Source organism: Dermacentor variabilis, chromosome 3 (assembly GCF_050947875.1).
Source record: "Dermacentor variabilis isolate Ectoservices chromosome 3, ASM5094787v1, whole genome shotgun sequence".
Taxonomy (NCBI): domain Eukaryota; kingdom Metazoa; phylum Arthropoda; class Arachnida; order Ixodida; family Ixodidae; genus Dermacentor; species Dermacentor variabilis.
The window spans coordinates 30,601,260-30,625,453 of NC_134570.1; the positions used below are offsets into that span (position 1 = coordinate 30,601,260).

At 51.6% G+C, this 24,194-nt stretch overlaps 1 protein-coding gene across 15 annotated transcripts in view; it reads right to left on the reverse strand.

Moving 5' to 3' along the window:
• Window positions 1-24,194, reverse strand: part of LOC142575352 (uncharacterized) — a 219,151-nt gene that overhangs the window by 149,082 nt on the left and 45,875 nt on the right. For all 15 annotated transcript variants that reach the window (XM_075684647.1, XM_075684646.1, XM_075684644.1 and 12 more), the window contains one exon: window positions 5,503-5,573. The gene's annotated coding sequence lies outside the window, so the exon portion shown is untranslated. The remainder of the gene's footprint in view (window positions 1-5,502; window positions 5,574-24,194) is intronic.

Here is a 24,194-nt window from a genome sequence, read left to right on the forward strand (position 1 = left end):
TGTGCGCTGCGCTCAAGAAACGTCGAGGGACGCCCGACTTCGGTTATGAGCATCATCGAGCGACATCCCTCCGGACAGCGGATGCAGTCCCCTGTCCATCGGGATCTCCTTCCCCCGGCGGGGCGGTCTGTTGCGTTTCGCCTGCGACACGTGGTTTTGCCGGCGCGACTGCGGCGGGGCGGCAGACATTTTGGCCCGATCGTCGTCGCCGCAACACTCATCGCCAGGTGTTTCCAGGCGCGACTGCGGCGATGCGACCGCCTAGGGATCATCCTCGCATTCCAGTCATTGTGCCCGAAACAGGCGATGCCAAAGCAGGGATCTCATTCCAGTCATTGTGCCCGAAACAGGCGATGCCAAAGCAGGGATCTCGTTCCAGTCATTGTGCCCGAAACAGGCGATGCCAAAGCAGGGATCTCGTTCCAGTCATTGTGCCCGAAACAGGCGATGCCAAAGCAGGGACCATCCTCTCATTACAGTCATTGTGTCCGACCGGCAGCGCCACGACAGGGTGCTACGAGATCGTGCTCGACATGGTGCTACGGCATCGCTACGACAGTGTGCGTCACCATTAGCCCATTGTACATTCACGTGCTCGTCTTTTGAGGGGTTCCTTCTTGCCCTCAACTGCGAGAGTATAAAAACAGCTGCCCCCGGACGCAAAAAGGAGGGCTCCGATTTCTTCTGTTGAGTGAAGTGCTCTCCCGTCTCTCTACTTCGGTCAAACCTGACCGCCAACTCTTTGCGATGTTAAAATAAACAAGTTGTTTCGTTGTTACCAGTCGACTCATGCTTTGCCGGGACCTTCGGATGCTTCCAGTTGTACCCCAGGCCGCCAGGCCAACGCTACCCTTGGGGCTTGCGACCCAGGTACAACCACGGGCGTCAGCGCCGAGTTCCCAACAGATCGTACCAGCAGTCCGATCCAAACAGCGCATAACTCCAGCGCGGTTTCGGGTAACGCGAGCTCTCCCTCCTCGTGCAAGATTAACGCGCTTAATCAAAGAACCCGTGCCGGCAGAACCCACCTCGCAGAATCCCCTTGCCAGAAAGCCAGAGAGACCTGTCAGAACGAGAAGAGAGAGAGAGAGAGAGAGAGAGAGAGAGAGAGACCGCGCACACAGACTTCCAGGACACGAGAAAGTAAACAAAAAAAAAATAGGGGGGGAGGGGGCAACGCGAGTCCTTACTGCGGGGATCGCAGGACGCGGACTATAATTCATAGTTGTAGATGTTTGTGTTAAGGCTAAACCTGCTGACGTTATCTGATGGTCACCGGAAGACGCAGGCTTGAATTTAGCCATCAGTAGTCGAACAAATGGTGCCGCTCGGAAATAATGATACGTTCACTTCTTGTTATGTCTTTAGGAAGTTCTATTCAACTCTATATACGAAGCGTATCGCTTGGTGGCTGCAGGTGTTCTGCTTGCGTGAGTCGCTGACGCTATCCACGCTCTGCGGCTCTGTTTGGGTTCAGGTTACCGGAGTCTCGGCGTTCGGAGCGGGCGAGGGCGGTGCTGCAGCGCCGCGTGGCGGTTGTAAACAGCGAAAGCGATGCAGCTCGCAGCGACATAGCAGCCTGCGTTCCCCCTGTCGGTCGAGAACTGCATATACCGCTTCTGCGGGCATCGGTGCCTATATGATTTGTTCAAGCTGTAATAGAAGAGCTCGGGCCCGGCACCGCTACCGCAACAGGGAGAGGAGTCTCGATCGGCGCGTCTGATCGGCTCCGTGAGCGTCGGCAGCCTCCGCCATGAGAGGCGACGCTCGTGTTTCCTGGCGCCGGACCCACACCGGTAGTGATTCATACGGCGTCCTATCTCCCCAAGACTCGTTTGGATGAGCCAAGAGCGGGGTCCGCTCGCTCTTCTACAAATAACACTTGGAACGCAACGTGGTCCCGTTCTGAGGGTATACGTGCAAAAATTTCTTGATTGGGACGAAAGGATTTGTTTGCTATCGACAAATTCCGTCTATGTGTTAAATTGGGAGGGAGTAGACTGCGGAGGCTTGCTTGCACGTTTCTTCTAAACATCAGCCGAACTGGTGTCTTTGCAGTTTGCTGAGCACATTGCTTCGTGATTACAATTACAGCACTTCCGGCATCCTCTCAGCCTACACGCGAGAAAATCAGCCACTCCATCTCCGGGGATATAGGAAAAGAAAGCTACAATAAAAAATAATAACAAATAAGTACCAAGTTGCAGGGGGGGGGGGGGCAGCCTTCGAACGACGGTCGTGCTCGTTATTAACGAGGCACGGCGTTGAATCGCTAGAGCGTGAAGTTGCGAGTACACGAGGCCTTTGGAACCCCGTCATTTAATTCCAATGCGTTCAATGGGACATATTCTTCAAGCAACGGTGTTTTTCTAGGCTAAGCGCTACGAGCAGAGCCGGCTCCTGAGGGATGAGCTTGTTTCGAAGATGATTATTATATACATATAGCGGGACATGTCGAGTATGATGGCGACACACTTACGAGGCCGACTCTCCTCCTCCGCATCTAAAGACAAGGGACGCTAGCAATTAACGTCGCAAGGGTGATTATCAGACTTCTACAATCTTTCAGGCACTCAAGCGACCGGACTACTTCAGTTCGACGTAAGGTGGTGATTTGGGCTCGTTGGCTAGGTCTATTTCATACTTAGAAACAGCGCATAAGACATGAAGGAGGGAGCAGACGACGTTAGCGTAAAATGGGGGGGGGGGAGGGGGACGCAGACGAAGCAAGCAGAATTAAGAAAAGGTGCGCTTATGTTATATCGCGAGGATGAACACGCTGGAAAATCTCATTCGCCCTATTTATCGGCGTTTCACACCAATCAACCCATTTTGTACCATGGTATCCAACCGTTATGCCACACTGCGTGCCTATCTTGCCCTTGTGCTGGGCTTCAATTTTAACAGTCACCGACAACCTTCAAAGTTCGACGTAACTGCCGACCTATTTCCGTGGGTCTAACTGAGGAGTCTGATGGTGTGCCGCACCGAGACTTATAGCGCGACGAAAGAGGAACGCGACGCGGGTGACGTCAACACGCGCTCCGCCTCGTTCCTGCTGTTGATGGGCCGCCAAAGGGATTTAAGGCAGAACCGGCCCATTGTTAGGAGGGAGAGTTGCCACTAGCCGCCCCGTCGGTTTGGTGCGCTCTCACCGCTACTTGTACGCCATTTTCTACTATATCTTTACATATTGTAAAAGCTTTCCGTTTCCTCTCCTTCGTCTGCTCCAAGAATCCGTCTCTCGTCCTCCACCCCGAAGCCACAACACCAACTCACCCAGGCGTTGGTGCAAAAGAGCAGGAATGTAAACATGCGGGTATCTCAGCGATAAAGAATCCTTTTTTTTTTTTTTTTTTTGTCTACAGTAGCGGCACTCTAGATACGCCGCTGGATCGCAGCCGCGTCGCGTCGCTCGATCGGTGAGCATTCACGATCGCGTACAACTTCGCCGAGTTCTGGGCGCCTCGAACTCGAAGCGCAAGTGACGATCGCCTGCCTTTTCGGCGGTATACAACGCCGCTCAACCAGCTACACCCCCGAGGCAGTGCGCCGACAGACGGACCTTTGCGTGTTTTGCGGGTCGGGCCGTTATTTCGCCGTAGAAAAAAAAAAGAAAAAAAAAACAGCCTAACGGGAATACGACACCCCCGCCCGTTACTTCTGCGGGGCTCCTGTTTGTCGGGCCAGCGAATGTGCCACGTCGGCTCGTCGATTTGACTTCTTTTTTTTTCCTTTCTCTCCCTCTTCTCAACTGCTCATATTCTTACCCGCTCAATCCCCCTCTCCTTCTACCAAGATTTTTTTTTTCTTTCTTTCGTTTATACACCGAAGCTGTGTATGGCTAGGTTCTGATGAAAATTGTGTCCGTGGGCAAGAGCCGTGTACAATGGAATATATATATATATATATATATATATATATATATATATATATATATATATATATATAACCGTCTCCGTCGTCCAACTGTTTCCACGTGATGTTATCAGTTGGGGCGGTCGCTCTGAGTGTTATCATCTTATCGAGCATGTTATGACGCATGACCTTCATGGCTACATATATAAAACCTGGGATGGCGGCGCTCCTTCGCTCCTGCAGTAGAGGGTCTAAAAGTATAATAAAACGCAATAGTGTCCTCTCCTGACGTAGTCGTTTCTCTCAGCGACGCTATCAGTTGCACTTTGGACTCAGCATGGGTAGGACGCGTATCGCTCCTCTCCGAGGAGGAAGAGCGCGCATTCAAGGAGTGCCAACGAGAAAAGAAGCGAGAATGGGCGCAGAAGCGGCGAGAAGCCGCTGCAGCTGAACATGCAGCGGCCGACCGTTCGGGCCCTTCTACTTCGAGTAGCTGTGCCTTCACTGACGAAGGGCAGCTTACCCGTCTAGACCAACGGCGGCAGCAGAAGCTGGAATGCCAACGTCTTCGGCGAGCAAAGGGTGACCAACGATGAGCGGGCCGCCGACGCTAAGCGCGAACGCCACGCCTGCCAAGACCCAGAGTACCGGGCGGCCCAAAAACTCCCGGCGGCGAATTGGCTACGCTTCCCAGGAGCCACAACAAGGTTTCAGCGAGAGTTTGTCGGCGACCTGTTCGGACTTCCTCTCGCTGTGTTTGTGACAGACTGTGGTTTGCCGGAGACTTAGCCAGCATCTCCGGCGTGCGTGACCAACAGCAGCGTGAGTGTGCGGCGGCGACACTTCAGCAGTGCGTGTCATCTGACTCTGTGCCTCCAGACCAAGTGCCTGTGTGCGGACATGGCGCGAATCGTTGTTGAAGGGAGTAGTGCCCCGGTTCGCCCTCTGTGCCGGATCACCTACCCAAACTGAAAACGTCGCGGAGGAGAGACTAGCCTCTCCTCGCCTAACGCTCATGTGCATCCGTCGTCTGACCCACGGCAGTGGACATTATGGCGTCAAAGGTATCAAAGGGCATGTCGTCAACGTATACCGAGTGACGTAGAGACCACCGTAAATTGCCTGCCCCGTCACATCAGCAACCACACGACAATTGACGTGCCCATTCAACGTCGGCTTTTGGCGAAGCCTGTATGCAAACGTGGGCTCGCGAAGAAACCAAACGTGAAGCCGTGGCTCGAATATCTCGTTGCCACACCACTGTACCAACCGCAACTCCAGGCTGCAGAGGGGTCTCGGAATTACTTTCCGCAGCTCCCGCGTTCTGCGCGCGCATTAAGATTTTGTAAGCATGATATTACTATAATTACGATCATCTGAGACAACGACTAAAATTTCGCTCCAACTGTGCCTTCGTCGTCTGTAGTAGTTCGATAAACGACAGGGTGCGCACCGAGGAGGCCTCAAGGGTTCGTACCTGTTCGTCGTCGTTCGTGTACCACGCGAGCACCCTAATTGAAACGCTCTCCCCGCTTCCTATATAATAAGCCCGTTCGCCGGCAAAGACGCAAGTTACGCAGTTTCTTGTTCTTACATATATATAAGAAACGTGTTAGGGATGTTACTGCACGACGCAGTCCTTACCTTATAACTCCCCGGATGAGGAACCTGGGGGCTGGCTTACAGGTTATACCACCTCGTTGCGTTCAAGTATCCTGTAAGGAAGCAAAGCGAAAAAAAAAAAAAACTCATTAGAATGTGCCAAATGAAGACGACGAAAGATTAAAAAAACGAGACAACGTAAAACATAGAAGTCACCAAAAGGTCGGAAACCCAAGTGTAGAAATGATGAACTCCCGAGAAAACTGGCGGAAGTCCACCAACGGAGAATAATAGATTCGGCTGCTCGGGCTCACGCACGCCATCATGGCTACACGAGGAATGGCGCAACGCAACGAATAGCTTGGCAAGGCGACGTAATAAAATTAAAACAATTAGGTTGCGCCGACGAGCGACTTAACTAAAGCGAGAGAGAGGATGCGATAGAGAGCACCTGCTCCCTATACCGAGTCCGAAGAGGACGGAGGAGTTAAGGAATCGGACGCAAGAAGTACCCACCAGAAGAGAAAACAGGAGAGAGGTTCAAAAGAGCCACGCAGGCGGATCGGACTAAAACGAAGGCAAACAAACCTCGCTGCAGCCGCACGAGGAAAAGAAAAGGTTCGAAGAGGCGCAAACTCCTTCCCAGTATCGCACACTAGGAAAAAATATAATAATAGTAAAAGTGACGAGGAAAGACAAACGCAAGAAGAAAAACAAACGAGGAGGGAAGTAAGAGAGGCTGCCCCCCGCTCTTGCTCTCATGCCCTCTTTCCTCCTCTCTCTTGATCTCCCCATCGGGTTGCGGGAGATCAAACAAAAACGCATGCAAATGAACCGCGCGGGGCCGCGTCTGCAGACACAGTGCACGCTGCGTTCGCGAGGAGGGAGAGAGCCCGTTCGGAGTCGCACGGAAGAGGTTCTTCGCTCTGTCTACGCGTTAAGCAGGCATAAGAAGGCACGAAAGGGATTGCGCCGACGATCAGAGTAGTGCACCATCGCTGGCGCCCATATTTATCTTTCCCCCGGGCCCATATGCCTCCGATACGTCTACTGTACTGCTCCGATGATGGAGGCAGTGTGTAACCCCGCCGACGCACATACGTCAGCGTGTGCGGGATGCCTGTATATGTATATATGTGGAGCAGCGCGATCTCGCTCGAGCGCCGAGTATTGTAGACGGAGTGCATCGCGTCCACTGAGCCATCGGGTCTTGGCAGTATAACGTACACGCGCCGCGGTTCCATCAAAGGGGGCGCTTAGGCCTCCGCTGCAAGCTCGTGGTTCCTTTACTTCACGTTTATACGAGCTTTCTTCCACGACCTCTTCTTTGCCTTCCGGTTGAGTTGTGGTCAAAGGCAGTATATTTGTACAGGCATGCATATATATATATATATATATATATATATATATATATATATATATATATATATATATATATATATATATATATATATATATATGTGTGTGTGTGTGTGTGTGTTTGTGTGTGTGTGTGTGTGTGTGTGTGTGTGTGTGTGACCGTGGATGGCCGTATAAGGTAAACTTACCGCTATAACGTCCCGATTGACCGTATTTAGCGTGAGGTGTAATCGCTTCTAGGCGAGTGACACCTCCGACGTGACAAGGGAACGAGGGTGTGTAGGTTTCGAAAACCAGTGACAGGTCGGTGACAGCTGTCAAGAATACCCGGAGAAATTCTCCCTCTTCATACAAAAGTGAGCTGCGCGTGTTCTCCTGAACTCCGCGCCTCCCCCACCTCCCGCCCCCATAAAAAGAAAGTAAGTTCCATTGCATGCAGGTCACACAGTCACAAGGAGAAGGCGCCTCTACACTACCCCCCCCCCCCCCCCACACACACACAGTGGGATTCAGCAGCACCGAACATGCCGTGATATTCCACAGTATTCAGGGCACTCTGAAAGCAAGTCAAGCGGAGGATATTTAACCTCACCGACGGCCCGGGTAGAGCTCCGCGCGCACAACTGACAAGTTGCACACCTGCGGGTAGAACTAATGATTTTACAAGCTTGGATTTAATGACCTCGACGTAAGGGGAACGAGTAACCCGAGCTATGTTCACACAAACCCGACAAAGCCGGGTCGTGCCGGCTTGCCGAACAAAAAGCGGTCGTTGGGTTCACGTAAGCGCTACAACGAATCGCGTAAAGCTATATAGCGTCGATCCGAGCTCTGTCAACTCGGTTTAGTGTAAACTGAGTTGTTAGCTGCAAGGGGTGGAGACGAGTCGCATCGATCTGCTTCGCAAAATGCATGTAAACGCAATCGAGCAGCTCCGCAGGTCAGCCCGATTTCCGACTACAGATCCGCTCTAGGATTTGTTGCGGTCAAACATAGCGACAGACGAGGACAAAAAGATTGCACAGCACGAGAGCGGTCTGTTGGCAAATCATCGTCTTTGGCACTGTTTAACCAGAATGCAAGGAATCCAGCTCGGTGAACGCTGAACTATTTACCGCTCTAAACTTCCATTTCAATTCACCAAACGTCACCCCAGGTGTTGTTAATCCGGTGGTATACGTTTGCGGGTGTTCCGGCATACCCCCTACGCTGCTGTATGCGTCTTCGCTGCGCTAAATATCTCTTAACAAATTATTTTAACAAAGCGTCCTTAGATGGAAAATGAGGGCGGGTGACCGCAACGCAGGATGCTACATCTTGTGACGTCTTCATTTCGCCAGGGTTAACAACGAGAGCGCTAAAAAAAAGTTTAAGTGCGCCAATAATATAAATGTGCTACCCTGATATAGCGTAAAACTGACGCTCGTAATTCATTTTCCGTGAAAGTACTTACTTCGCCAAAATGAGCCGCGATACGCAAAAACGCTCCGATTGAGCATAACGTCGCAAGCTGTCGCCCAGCCAGAGGTGCTGCCTAGAATGTCAGCGCTATGCTAAAACTCTCTAAATATGCCCTCGAGCGGAGAGGAAGAGGTATTGAGAGACAGAGAGAAAGTGAGGTACGTTTTACAGTGAGCGAGTGAGGACAATGCGGTGCACCGGACTTAGTGAATATGCAAAGCGCAGTAAACAGGACGATGCGCAATGAGAGAGAGAGAGAGAGAGAGAGAGAGAGAGAGAGAGAGAGAGAGAGAGAGAGAGAGAGAGAGAGAGAGAGAGAGAGAGAGAGAGAGAGAGAGAATGCGAATTCTTCGAAAGTTTCTGTAAGGAAAATGCCCTGGCCCATTCATGTGCAGTCGCGCTTCTTTTGTTGCTCCAGCCTCTTTGTGCGGGAAAGCAGGGCTTCCTCTCCGCCGTTCCTTTTATGAAAAGGGGGAACGGAACCGGGGCAGGCGATACATCATCAGCGTCTGCGCGTTATGAGCCTGTGCAGTATGTGCTGGGAGTCGAAGGCACCGACAGAGAAAGAGAAAACACACACTGAGGCGGTGGAAGCAATTCCAAGGAACTCTTCGTCATTCGCTCGATGCGCAAAGATCTTTACTTGCCGTCGAAAACACAGTTTTACCTAGCAGGCTGGCGGTATCCAGCTACGTGGCGTGTTCGATATCTATAACATACTGTGGACAAACGACAGTGCAGTACGGCCATTATATTAAACAGCTTACAATGAAACGATAGCCACGGCCGCGCGGCAGCTGCGGGAAACTCATCGTGGAGATTCAATTGAGTATTGCTGCTGCTACTCTTTTTTTTTTTTTAACGATGGCTGTATTTTACGTCAGGATTAAGTTCTGGCAGCGCGCAGAATCGCCGATTCTGCAGGCCACAGCGCACACCATTGCTTTAGCCGGTGTTCCGCGCTTCGAGATGGAAACGTCGGCAAAGTGGCCACGTGCCAGGACACCATGGTTTCGGCTTGGGAGGAGTGGGAATATAGAGTAAGTAGAGTGGAAACGGGAAACTTATGAGCGAAGACGTAAATGCAACATGTATCCCGCGGAACAAAAACATACACTGAAAGCAGTTGCATAACCTAATCGACAATTATACCGTGTTCAGTACTTAAACCAAAGCCTAGTAAAGAAGGGAGAGATTTCCTTTGGCGAATCCTGGAGCGATTTGCCTGGCGTCACGCATATCATGCTACACAACACGCTAATGACGAGAGAGAAAAAAAATGATACGCATAAGTGCACGTCACAGATGCCGGTTGAGAGACGCAGCAGTCATACAACGTATACACGTATGTATAACGTCACGGGAAGAAGAAAAAGAAAATAAAGAAGGAAACCATTTTCACGTTGAATTGTTTTTATTCAAAAAACAATTTAAAAAAAGCATCATAGTACGTCGTCCTTTAACGTATGCACAAAAGTATTTACACAAGCTTCGAAGACCGAGAAATGTACATAAGTGCGGCTAATAATAATCGGCGTTATACCGAACCCCTGCCGCCGTGTAGTGACCGGCTCAGCGAGTACGTAGTGCACACCCTCCATAACGCTGCACAGTCATTTTCCTGTTCTTTCTGTCTCGCAAATTTTCTTTCTCAGCTCGTTTACCAGTTCTTTCTATTTCTCCGTTCACTTTCGCCCACCGCGGCCGACCTCTCCGCCTCCCGTGTTAATGCGCTCCAAGCTTGGCATATTCCTTTTCCTCACTGCTCCTTCCAATTTAATATGTGGAATGAAAGATAGAAAAAAAAAAAAAGAAAGGTAATGAAAGAGAAGCCAGGAAGGGGGGCTACTCCGCCGAAATAAACCGTCGCGCGCCGCCGTACACATTATTTTCGCCTCTTAGTTTCCATCCTCTCCTCTCGCTTTCTTCGAGTCGCCGCTTTTCTTTTTTTCTTCCCCCCCCCCCTATATTTTTTTATCTTCGGCTTGGGCGTAAAGGCCCCCACGTGCGCTGTTATTCAATGCGATGGTTCCGCTCTCCCGACCTTCATCATGATTTTCTTTCTTTAATGTTTCGGTTCGTTCCACATGAATGAAAAAATACAGGAGAGGGAGAGGGAGAGAGACAGGTTGAAACAAACCGGCAACACTTCATAATCTTACATTTTCGCTTTCATTGTTTTTTTCGAAACCTGCTTTTCCGTCAAACCTTCTTTCTCATCCTTTACCCTCTTTCGTGCTAAACTGAGAAAGAAAGAAAGAGAGAGTTATTACGACTTCTCCTTGCTCATGCGCACTTCATCTTCGCTGTCCAAGCAGCCTCTGGCCTCGCCAACGTCGCGGCGTTGTTCGTTTTCTTGCAGAACTCATTTTTACGCTTTCGCCGCTCTGTGGCACTTCGTTTCTTCGAGCTTTCATTTCTTCTTTCTCGTTTTTTTTTTTTTTTCACCTCCCGGCGCGCGGCAATGGCCGATATGACGAATTGCACGGACGACTGGAAGCGACATTTTAAGCAATCTTCCATCGCGGCCAACGAGTCGAGAGAGAAAGAGAGAGCGAAAGAAAGTGAGAAGAAGGAAGATTTATAAATGAAGAAACCCGCCTGTGGTGTTTTCAAAATAAACAAGACTCGCTTAGGGAAAAAAAAAAAGATTCCTTTGATTTTGCGGGAGCGGGTTGCGTTCGATATGGTTCGGGATAGAAGAGCTTATCGCTTAGTGGTTCTCTCTCTATATCTGCGCCCAAAACAGAAGATTCGACAGCAAACCATCGATGAGTGGCTGCATCGACGCATCGCCAAACAAACGCCGCGGCTATTACCGAACTTGTCAGAAAGCTAAATCTTGCAGTGGAAGTCGACAACAGACAAGAATCCGGATACACAGGACCAACAGAATGGGGCATCTTTCGCAAGATCTGTAAAATCCAGATAACAATGTCAGTTACCACACCATAGGACCGAGAAAAAAAAAGGTCAGGTTAAAAGTTAAGGCAATACAAGATATATGGTGAGTGGGTATTCAGACGGAAAAGATACAAGAAAAAAAGTACTATATCAACAAAAAGGACACGTCAGCACATGCGATTTCTGCCGCATACTAGCGAGTGCAGCTCTGACAAAAAGTCAGGGCACAGCCGGTTTCTCTTTCAGTAACCACACGCCGGTGTTCAGGGCCGCTATTTTGTAGCGATGCCTTATGCCTTATTCTATGCTATATATATGATCCACCACACACGGCCGTCCGATCCCGTTGATAACGTGGGCAGACCGTCGCTCTGACCACTGGCCAAGCGCTAAAATCGTGAAAAAGCATAGAATCGGAAAAGGCATCGCTACAAAATACCGGCCCAGTATAGTATACACAGCAGCTCTACTGGAGCTTGGAGCTACGGGACATACTATGGGTACGCGGGGAACCAGCACCTATACGCGTCAACCACGGTGAAATCGCTTCTGTTTTTTTTCTGGGGTCTACATGGTCCCAATCAGACTTTGTGGATAGCATAGCTGTGCATGTCTGTGGGTGCATGTGCCGCTTATGTGATCTATGCTTAAATCACGTTTTTCACCCAACACCGTGAGTAGCATGGTAGGCTATATAACATTTCCAGCTTGTAATTAAAGTTAGCCTCTTCATCAAACATAGAAGTAATACAGTGGCCCCGTCTTCTTGATTCTAGACGTATAACTTTACATAAACACACACACTCGTTGTAAGAAACTGTGTGTATGTGGGAGCGGGGGAAGGGGGTATCGACGCAACAACCGCAATCTGCGGAATGCCCCATCCTGCCTGCATGATTTAGCGCAGTCAGACCGCTCTGCACCATCATCTGCAGCAGCGTGGGTGCCGTCATCTGGACGACAACGCCGGGGCAAGGCGGGCGGAGCCTGCGCGCTCTCGCTCCCGTTCCTTTCCCCCACGGGCCGCGTCCAAAAACCCAACCCGAGGCCATGGCACAAAAGCGCCCGGGACAGCGGGTGCTGAGAGGAGGCCCGATGGGAATCCAATAGCAATCGATAGGCGAGTGGTCCCCCTTCCGGGCACACACCACCACTCAGCGGGAACAGCAGCTCCTGGCGGCTGCTCCCAGGGGGGTGGACGTCGACGTCGACGACGGGCACCTCCAATATACGCCTCCGGGGAAAGCCACCAGCGACGGCTATGTGCCCTGCGTGGCCAGTGTGTACGCGTGCGGGCCGCCCATTTTCATACTGGTGAGCGAGGTGGCAAGCTGTGCGGACGACATTGCGAAACCAGAGCGCTTGCCCAAGTCCGTGAGATGTTTGTGTCTACACGCGTCCGTCCTTTATGTATGTATGTATGTATGTATGTATGTATGTATGTATGTATGTATGTGTGTGTGTGTGTGTGTGTGTGTGTGTGTATGTATGTATGTATGTATGTATGTATGTATGTATGTATGTATGTATGTATGTATGTATGTATGTATGTATGTATGTATGTATGTATGTATGTATGTATGTATGTATGTATGTACGTACGTACGTACGATCATGTGTGTGTGTGTGTGTGTGTGTGTGTGTGTGTGTCGGGTGCGAAATATGAGGGAGATTTAGAAATAGGGTACCCAAAGTCAAGGGACGCTATCAGCTAGGCGCATAAAAAAAGGTCGAAAAAAAAAGTACAAATTAACGCCAAATAGCGCACCAGTGCGTAACCAGGGCAAAAGCGTGCACGTCAACCACCCTGCACACGAACGAATCCAAGCGCAATTTGGTTTCTGCGCATGCGCTGTGCGACTGTGTGGCGGCGCCTATTCTTTTTTCATTTTTTCTTTTATACGCTGAGCCGCTTGGACACGCTATAGCTCTTGAGTGTGCGAGGCGCCCGCACACACAACAGCTGATAGTGCATTTTACATAGACGTACTGGAGCGCGAACCCGGCGGGATTGCCTGGCGCAAGGAAAGGCCGGCCTCTCAGCGCGCTTACAGTCATCGTTTACCTTCCCATGCGCATAGTGCCGCTACATATCCTGCTATCGATCCCCCTCGCGTATACGGCTTCGCTTTACGTAAGCGTGGCCTCGACGTAAGAATATGCACCTGGCCGCATTATCTCCGGTGAGAGACTTCCCATGTCATTGAGTTAGTGCGTCGAGATGGTCCCCCATCTGTGATCCTATACGGAAGGAGCTTTGCCTTTCGCTGCTTCTTCTATACATCGGAAAATATGGGAGCAGAACAGTCCTATTGTCACGCGAGCAACCGGCGAGCCCTCCCGTTTTCTTTTCTTCTTCCTTTTTTGTATTTTGCCTCTGCGCTGAAGTGACTACACGCCTAGCACAGCAACATAACAACACGTGCGTTTGGGAAGAGCTGAGTGCTGATTCTATGCGACTGTATTGTGCTGATAGAAGCGCGCAGCGTACGAGCACGACAATAAGAGTAAATAAAAGCAAAACAAAGTGCGCGCGCGTGTCATTCAAGCATACGTGCACGGCTAGCGTCGTACACATTACATTGCGCATCATAAATGAGCAGTCATTGCCTTGTGTTATAGCACTGAGCCTGGTTATTTCAGTTTTTCGATCAGTTCCTATCACCTCGCACTACATTAATGGCAAAATATAAAGAAGAACGGGAAGATAGGGATACACCGAATGAACGGTGGCATATTTATCCCGTGTCGTCCTATATGTGTTCTCTTTTCTGTCACCTGTTCCAAGATTAACATGTACGTACTTCAAACGTGCAGTGTTTCGATTTGACTGCCGAATGGCGAATTTTCCTGTCCGTTTCACTCCGTCGTCGAGAGTAACGCCAATGAAAGATACAGGGGGCATTTAGCGGTAAATGCGAGCGAAATACGTTAGCAATGCGTCGCACTTTTTCTTTTTTTCGGGATCCCGGGTACATGATTTAAACCGTGTTTACTACACTGCAAGGTGTTGTTCATGAGCTCAATCAACACACGTGCGGGCGGGCCTCTTTGAAGAGCGAAGTGGAAGTGACGGTGGTGCGGAGCAGACTGCGCATCTACCTCTACCACGTGACCGGCTTCCCACGCTTCAAACGCGTGCACTGTTTTCCACTTTGACACTCCTAACGCGAGGGCATCATGACCACTGTTCGCTGCACCGAACAACGCGGTCAATTCCTTTCGGTGCATACAATTTAACGCGCCAACAGCATGTCGCGTCGAATGGTGAGCCGGCTTTCGTGCCACGTGAAGCGAGAACCCGTAGCTTACGTACAACGTTCGCAAGCACTGGCGCACCAGGTTGTGCTATAAAAAGATCCGTCACGCCAGACCGATTTCCGACCAACGCGGAGGCGAGCGCCACTCGCTCTCCGCTGGCGAAACCAAGAAAGATGAATAAATAATTACTGCAGATCTAAGGCACTTGTTGGAACCGAAGCAAAGCGTAAAACGATCGAAACTTTATTGAATAATTTCAAGAGAGTATGCCACACAGATAGACACATGATGCGTAATTGTACTTTATTTCCAACTCACGCAATTGCCTACCCGCACCACAGCTTATGGGAGACACTCCGCCTGCTTCCGCCACATTTCTTCATCATCATCAGACTACGTCCCCTGCAAGAAAAGGGCCTCTCCCTGCGATCTCCAGTTACCCTTTGCCCGTGCCATGCGCCAGCTGATTCCAACTTGCGCCTGAAGATTTCCTCATCACCCCGCCCTAAAGTTTTCTGCCGCACTCGACTGCGCTTCTCTTACCTTGTCACCAACTCTGTAGCTGTAACGGTTCGCCGGTTATCGACCCTACGGATTACACGGCCTGCCCTGTTCCATTATTTTCCCCCCTTAATGTCCACTAGAATATTGGCCTTCCCAATTTGCTCTCTAAACAACACTGCTCTCTTCCTGTCTCTTTACGCCTAACATATTTCGCTCCATCATTCCTTGGGCGGTCTTTAACTTGTTCTCGAGCCTCTTAGTCAAACTCCACGTTTCCGCCCCATATGTGAGCACCAATGTCAAGAACGGCCAGCGAAGTTACGCGACACATTTGATTACACCACAGGGAGTTTTTTTGGTTTTGCGAATACGCAGAGCTGAAGGTTGCAAACCACCGGGCTCACAAAAGAACGCAAGAGGTATGCAAAATGACCCCGAGGAAGTACGAAATAACGCAAAGCGGGCGTCGCGCTTTGCGTTTCGCGAAGGTCCCTTTGGCTACCTGAACTCCCGTTTGCGTACAAAAAAGCTAAAGCTCCTGGATCTCCCGCATCGGCCTGTTGCTCGGCCGTGAAACGCTCCAACGGTGTTTAGGGGAGCTCCGAGCTGTTCGCTTTTGGGCAGCCAAGCAACTCCTGGGAACGCCAGCCGTCCTGTCCACACCTTATACCCCCGTCTAGAAAGCCTCCGGCCATAGGGGCACCGCCGTATTCGAGGGATCGCTCTTCTGCCCCGTTCCAATGAGAAATTTCCGGTCGGCGACAACATCAGCGACCGAGAAATCTACGCCGCGAGACAGAAAGAAAAAATGCGCTCGTCGCGCCGATCGGTCCGAGATAGATGTTCGTAGCCGTACACACACACACACAAAAAAAAAAAAAAGAGCATCGCTCTTCGCAAGCCAATCAGAGCGCGGGATCGGGAGAGAACGGAGGGGATAGGGTCGGAAGCTGCTCTCTATTGTAAACATCCGGTTAGCTGTTTTGCAAATGGCACAGGCATGGGAAGCAGATTTCTCGCTGTTTTGTGCATTTGTGCCGTGCACACACTGTCTAATAAACTGTCTAATGCACTGTCTAATAAACTCAAGTTTGTTACTGTTCACGCCACTCTGACTAGTTGACTGCGTTTGCTACGGTCTTGCGGAGCATCAAACGCCTCGCCCTCCGCCCCCCCCCCCCACCCCTTTTGTGAGTTCTCGGTAGCGACCTTGTCGCCACCCTGAGGTCGTGACAGTATGGAAGGGAAGCCCCAGCCTGGAGCTGGGGCTTCAAATATATTGCCAGGCAATCGACGACGCCAGATTCTGCGTCCGACACGCTGTTCCTGCAAGCATATACAACTCCTTGGGAGCACTTCGCCTTGTATTGAACTTCACAGCAAATAGCATCTTGGCTGTACAGTTACCTTTTCAATAGCGCTTTGAAATTCGGTATTTGGCACTGTATAGTCAGTTACTCTTTTCGAGCGGTACAAGCATCTTGTGCTCAAATAAGTTTGATGCCGCTACACTCATCATGTTGGTAGGATAAACCGCGTGCGCGTGCGCTTTCGAACCGAGACCGCGGTTGACGGCATATAAGACATGCTGCGTCACGGTTGTACATTAACACAAAAGGCAGCTAAGCTATACTATGAAGGCCGCATTTGGTCATCTCAAAGTAAGCGAGATACATTCTGGCTGCGGAGCGAGCAGCGGACGTTAGCCAGTTGACGGTGCCTCGGCAGGCGATACGACCAATTCAGAATGCATTGCAAGACGTTCACATATTCATCCAGCATATTGGCGGCCGCACACTAGGAGAGACCATGTACAAGTGTTTTATTTACTTTTTTTAAAGCGAAGCTCTCTTTGCCTCTTCCTTCGACTTTCCCACTGCTGCTGCTGTGGCTGCTGCTGTCTGAAACACCGCTGCAAATGGTGGTTCAGAGCGTGTGTATACATGACAAGAGCGAGTCAGTGAGGAAAGGCGAAGTGAGAAACTCGTTTGGATCCCGCCGCGTCGAATGTGCACAATGCCCTCTGGAGCTTCCTGGGCGTCGCCACCTTAGCCTCTTGACAGCTGTAATTACCCGTAAGCCCCCTCAAAAGCATTGCAGAGAGTGCAGCGCTCCACGAGTCCAGAAGGGACGTAGATAGAATAGTAGAGACGAGGAAGAAGAGGCAGTTCCCATACAAGGGGGAGGGGGAGGTTACGTGAGAAAGCAAGGAAACCCTACTATTATACGACAGCAGTTGCGGGGAATCTGGATGAGCCTGAGTACAAGGTACGGTACAGCACGTTCCTGCTATTTCTGAAAAATAAACACCATTCAGGTACGTAAAGCGGACAAATTATGCAGGGCATGCAGCAGCAGAGCCGCATTAATGAAAGTGCACCGCAGGAACCAGGCGAAATTACGGAAGCGGTCGACCATCAAATCTACACTTGATGTGATCCCGACAGCGGCAGCCGTATTTCGACGGGGACGAAATAGAAAACGCACGTGCACTTAAACTTTGGGACATGCTAAAGAACATCACGGTGTCAAAATGAATCCCGAGTCCGCCACTCGGGCGTGCCTCATAATTCGATAGTGGTTTTGGCACGTACAGCTCCATAATCCAATGCAAGTTTAATACTTCTGTCAAGACGCGATGTGCCATCTGACGCAATGACAATGCTCAACCCTCTCAGAGGTTATGAAATATGGCGCACAACAACGTATCAAGCAAACACCTCTCCCCGTGTGTTCTGTCCACTACGCAAACAGCAGTGGTGCACCCAAGGTGACATTTAACATCAGCTCACCACTCTCATGTTAGACTGAATGTTGAAGAAATTAAGCTTTCGCCGTCAACATCACCGCTAATTATCGTCAATCAAAGCAACCAGCACAGAAAGCTTCTCTTACATGGATTCCCACAGTGCGTGGGACATGTTTTTTTTTTTTTTTCCTCCGAGTTCGGCAGCCAATGAGCGATCGCGAAGGCTTGCGCGGAAGAAGTACCAACGACAAACACATGAAAACAACCAATATGGGCACAAACTTCCTTTTCTGTAGCAGTGATGGAGGGGAGACTTCTTGTAACCAGCGTCAGATGCCGGAGGCCTGGGGAACCATGGCCTTTCATCATGGTGGCTGTGGGCTACATTAATCACCGCGGCAATTTGTCACAACCGCTCGCGCGTAATAAAAACAACTCCTTCCACGCTCACTACCACCCACCATCGCTTTTTCTCTTTCATGCTTTCTTTCTCTTTAGCAAACAAGCTGCCTCATGCCGTTGAACACTTGCGCTCGCAGCCAGGGTCGACCAGCAAGCACGACAGACAGGTCAACAGCCAGCCAACGAAGAGCCAATGAAAAAGTCGCACACATCAATGACCCGCCATTCGTCGCCGTCACAGCTCGCGCATGCCTTCTCTCAATCTCGCTCAACGAAACTTCTCTCTCTCTCTCATACACATCTTTCAACAGCACGCCGCCAAAGTCCAGACCGGACGAACCCGTGCCGCTTGCGCGGGCACGTCCACGGCACGTGCTGCACGCGGGCACGTCCACGGCACGTGCTGCACGCGAGCGAGTCGTGATCGCGCGTGCAGCGAGCACCCGTCAACGACAGCACGGCATGCACGCAGTCGACATCCACGCAGGGCCCAACAGACAGCGGCTGTTCACGGTTCCCACCACCGACCGAGGAGAACGGGCGCCCTCAACTGAGCTTGCGTACGCCGGGCCCGTCCACCGTATCGATCCCGCCACCGCCTCGCTCACTACCGCCCGCCCGCCGGCTTGACTGGCGTGCTGTCTGCCCGCTCCAGACAACACGCAGGCAGCGCCAGCGACGCCGTCCGCGCCGCGCCTCGGGGAGCGGGAGAGCGAGTCGTCGAAGGCGCGGGCAGCTGCAGTGCTTCGGCGCAGTTCCGTGCAGCGGAGCGAAGGGCTACGGTAAACAACGGCCAAAACCAGGAGAGACGTCGCACTTGCAGCCGCGTCCAACAAGTTTCCAACAGCTTCGGTCAGGTTTTAAAGGGTCGGTGTAGCCGACGTTTCGACGAGCAGCGCCTTACGGTGTGGCCCTTGCATTTGCATGTGTGTGTCGCGAAACATAGGTGGCTGACCTGGGGAAGCACTCCAAATACCCGACTACCATTCTCCCAGTTTTCACAATTTCTTTTATTTTGAAGGGTGGGTGTAAGTATCGAAGGTACGTGCCCCAGATATGTTAAGCTTTCGTCTCCCGGACGCCACATGGCGGGCATCGCAGTTAATTTATCCTCCCAAAGGTGGCGCGACACTTCGGAATCTCTAAATTTCGCGTCAATCAGAGTAACGTTGAATGTGCGCCGAGTTTGACGCCTGACGAGACCAGATATTCCGACTAACCATTTACACTGCGTGCATCCACCCGAATGCGAAGCTACGCTTATCCAGTAGGTTACAACATCGACGCGCAGTGCACCAAGGCAACGAGGCTCCGGGAGCTGTGCATGCAACTGACGACGCAACTGAAAGGCGAACTCTTTCTCCCCCCCCCCCTCGGTTCTGCCTCCCCCCCTCCACTTCGCTCCAGCCGAGGGAAAAGAGGGGCGGGTAGGTAAACGTGCGTGGTCGCGTGTCCCGCTAATGGTCTCGCGCGGCGCGCATGCATGCGCGGACACCAAGCGTCTCTGCGGCCTCTCGCAGATAGCGCGGCGTGGGCAAGGCCTGTTGCGGTCGAAGTAACAAGCTGCGCAGGGGGTCGGGCACCCGCGCTGGAAGAAGGGAGGAGGCCTACGACGCCAACAGCGCCACAGAAGAGCAAGGGGGAAGGCAGCAAGGTTGTGCTTGATGAAGGAGGAAGACGCGAAGCTACCGGTCACCTGTCGAATCATTTGCAGCGCTTAGAGGAGCTCTCTCTGAGCGCTCTCGCGTTGCCTCGGTCCAGCTTAGCGGCAAGGAAGCCCGGCTGGAGAGGTTGATTGGCGCGCGACATAAATGCGCCTGTCAGACACGCATGCAGATGTCAGTCAGGAAAGTTGTGGATGCACGCTGACTTCAGCTTCGCGACCTAACAGATTCTGACTATAGTATTCACCCAAAGGTGCGCGAACGCTCGTCGCGCTTCTAGCTACTGTATAGTCTATGCCGTGTTCGTCGAACCAACGCCTGCCACGTTTACCTCCCGCCAAGCAAGAAAAGTTGAGTTGCCCGCCCGGTAAAAGACATTTACAGCGTCCGCAGAACTTCCGCTCCTTCCACTTCTAACAAGTTTTGGTTTTACTCCATCTTTCGTTATTATTGTCACTGTATGCTTAGTCGTTGCATCACTGACTCGCCATGAAGTGAAACGTTCCCGGTTGTTTGGACTGAGGTGAAGATTAATGATGCTGAGCTCCTCACTCCAATGATTACCGTGCTTCCATTTTCACCAATTGGTAATGACATTACATGTCAAGAATTAAGATGGTGACCAACAAGGAGCAAGTGGCAGGGTGTAGAGTGTAAGAACACTAACCCCGGTTAAGCATGAGACGTAGCAAGGGGACAGCAGTGACATCGCAACAATGATCGAATCGTATAACTCAGCAAAGCCCCTAAGACAGCGCTTAGGGCTTCGATCAAGCCAGACATGTTCAGGTACTGTCAGTTGGCTTTACGATCATATAAACCACTCCACGTCATCGCATCGATAAGTATGATCCGAGCTGACTTCGAGTGAGCACCTCCGGACGACGATGGCGTATATCTTCGGAACTGTAGGACGACACGAAGAAACGTAGGCGTTATCGAACGCTAAAAAACACAGATAGACGGGCCGTAGAAACGCTGAAAGCTGCAAGAACCAGACAAGGAGACGGTACCGAAGCACGACGCCAAATCCAAAAGTGAACCGGGCCGACTACACAACACGGGGCACAAAAGGAAGATCGAATACGCTCGTTCCGAAGACGCGAGCCGGTTGCTTTCGGCGCTCGAGGCGGAGCGCGCCTTTGAGACAGCCGCGCGGAATGGATGGACGCTATACGTTCCACGTAGACAGCCGTGCACCACATTCGGGGTTGAACAATGAGCACACGTCTCTCAAAGGAAGAAGCCCCCGTAGCGTGCTCCCCACGGTATATAGACACACACATCTACCGCCGAAGAACGCATACGCGAAACTGCGAGTTGCACATGGGGGGAATACTTACGCGCAGGCACGGATACACACGCGACATGCACGCGCGCATATCCGTCGGATATGGATTTTGCATTACGCGAGCACTTCGGTCTGGCTGCCTGCCTGCATGCATGCGTCTGTCCGCGTGGCGTACGAATGCAGGCTGGAATGACGTATGCCTGCGGGGAAATCGGGGCGGAGGAGGGGTTGGGATGGAAATCGCAGGAACAGAAAGTAAAGGAGCCTGTTTCTGAACCGGGATGGGGGCACGAGGAGACGAGGGCGTGTCGACGCGCACCGAGGACGGAAGAGTGAGTGCGTGCGCGCGTGCGCGAGTCCATACTACAGAGCGTGCATGTGTGGGACTCAAAAACGAGGGAACGTATACAGGAGAACCGCGCGTCATGCTCGGCGTCACCAGTGGTCGACCGTGTCTCCGCGCACGCCTCTTCTTCGTCGCACTCAGCCTCGACGTCGTTGTTTCTTTAGATACAACTACAGGAAACAACTGTAGGAAACAAACCTACAGCGCAAGTCTATATAGTGCATGTGATCATCAACACACTGGGAGCTGTGAGCGTGACGTCATCGAGGACGGCCGACGTTACCGTTAAAAAACCGTTATTTAGAGGGAAGAAAAGCGATCACGATAGATGTCGCTAGCGGCTCCCATTCAAGCGTATATATATATACGGTTTGTTTGTGCCAGCATCTAGGCTTAGTGGTCATATGAAATCGCGTCTAAATAAAGCTCTCGGCGACATTTACCGCGAGCGTGCTGGAAAGAAGAAGAAGCGTGCGTTGTGCATTCAACGAAGTGCGCAAGGTGTATAGCGACTTGAAACATTTATGTTGACGATGATGACGATCCTATACTTTAAAATGTGTCGGTCCAACAGGTACAAATCATGCTACAGTACCCTGCATGAAGTCTGTTTAAAGTTAAACGCTCTCAAAATATACCTGAAAGTCGCATGGCGGCTTTCATTATGCGATATTATGCGAACCTGCGGTCACTCGAACATCCGCCTCTGTTCCTCCCCAGATCAACGAATACGGGCGCCGCTAAAGTAACCAAAGTAGTTAATTCAATCCGCCAACGCATCCAAATGGAAGCCTGCTTTAGGCGACGGCGGCGATTACAAATAAAAGAGGTCACGGCAGCAGTTGTCGCTGCACGCGATGAGGAACGATATCCATTCGACGGTGCCCCCGCTGACGTGTACTACACTCGTACGCGAGAAAACGTTCTTATCGCCACCCGGGCACGGATCGATCTCGCTCGCGAAAAGGCGCACGAGTCTGGACAGCCGACCTCGGTGTACGTGCACGAACCGAATCGAACTACTCCATCTTCGCGTCCATCTCATTCACGCGCCGGCGGAACACCAATAATACCGGCGGCGCAGTCTAACGACCGTCCACGGCGGCTCATTTTCTCGCCGACTCCCACAGTGGGTACATCGACTGGTGCGCCACCACAGCGCGTGTGAGCAGTATATGGAGGTCTCGGAGCCGCATAATACGACGGCGACGAAACCGATAGGATCGGCAACGATTCGATGCGCGCGCTCAGGGGATGAATTGAAGCGAACACACAGCACGCGCAACACAGAGAGAAAGAAAGAAAGAAAGAAAGAAAGGAAGAAAGAACAGACAGAATGAATAAAGGAAGAAAGTATCAAAGAGTGAGTGAACGAATCAAGGAAGAGTGGATGAATGAACGAAAGGATAATGAAGGAAGATGGAAGGCTAAAGAGAAAGCGAGCAAGGCCGTAAATAAAATAGTCTCTGCAGCCAAGGAAGGGCTCGCCGCCTATAGAAAGCTACAAAGCCTCCGCAGCCTTGCGCCAGTTCTATAGCGAGGAGGGGACTGCTGGCGGCACGCTTCCCATGATACGCGTTCTATACTGCGCTGCCAGCAGCAGCAGCAGCAGCGGCGGCGACCGCAACACACCACCATCATCGTACTCTGCCCACAGCGTGCGGGCTTCGGCTAACGACGTCCGCGACGATCGTTAGGCCCTCCAGTCGGTCGGTCGGTCTTGCGGGCCTCGTCCGTGCCCAAGGCGAGGCTCGCTGGCTGGCGGCGGCTGGCGTCGGATGAGTGTACGGGGCGGCCGCTTAATTTGCATATCCGCTGAGAGCAACACGCAAGGCGCCCGCGCGGGCCTCTCGCTCTTTAATAGGCTGAACGCGCAGCGCAGACAAGCACGCTCGGAGAACGCGGCGTCAACGGCGCTGGTCGTGCTTGCCATCGTAAAAATCGAGTTAGCGTCGGCACCCCTTTCTCGACCTGTTCACAGCGCTTGGCGCTCGTCCCCCACAGAGGCCCGTTAGCGGCCCGTGGTGTATCCTGCTGCAACGTCACCTAAACGTATAAGGAAGGCCACGGAAAGGGGAAGGCCCGACTGAATGCGTGCACATGCAGTGGGGTCACGTGTGCGCATGCGCGATCTATATGCGAAGCGAGCGAACGGCCGACGTGACTCGCATTCGCAGCCAGTGGTGCAGCGGCGTTACATTTTGTTCGGCAGTAAACGCGCATACAACGCCCACAGAGGAGGCGGATTCGTTCAAATTCGCTCCAAACAATCGTACAGCGAGCTCTGCACCACTGAAGCAGGCGGAAGCGGAAGGCCTTATTTGGGAAAGGAAAGCCAGCCTCTCGTTTTTCGGGCTCCTTCGTATACGGCATGGTGAACGGCGGCTGACGACGACTGTCCCTTCGCGGCGTTCAAGAAATAGGCCAGAACGGATTCCAGGAGAGCCAACCATTTGGCACCTTCATTGTGATGCTGTTATGGTCGACTCTCTCTCTCTCTCTCTCTAAGGACCGGACGCCTATTAGGTACAGGAAGCGGCCACGCATATCGATGTTGTATAGGTAAGGGATGAGTTGAGGTGTTCAACGAACTTCGCATGCACTTTGTACATCCTATATGCTAGCCATACACACAGTCAGGGCCAATGCTTGCACCATGTCAAGAGAGTATAATGTACGTCACGTGGCTACAAGCCGGCCACCCACATTGTGCAGGCCCGGTTATCACTGCCCAGATGATAACCGCCTGGTGGACGAAACGTCACCGTTTAGCGGGAAACCGGGAGTTGGACA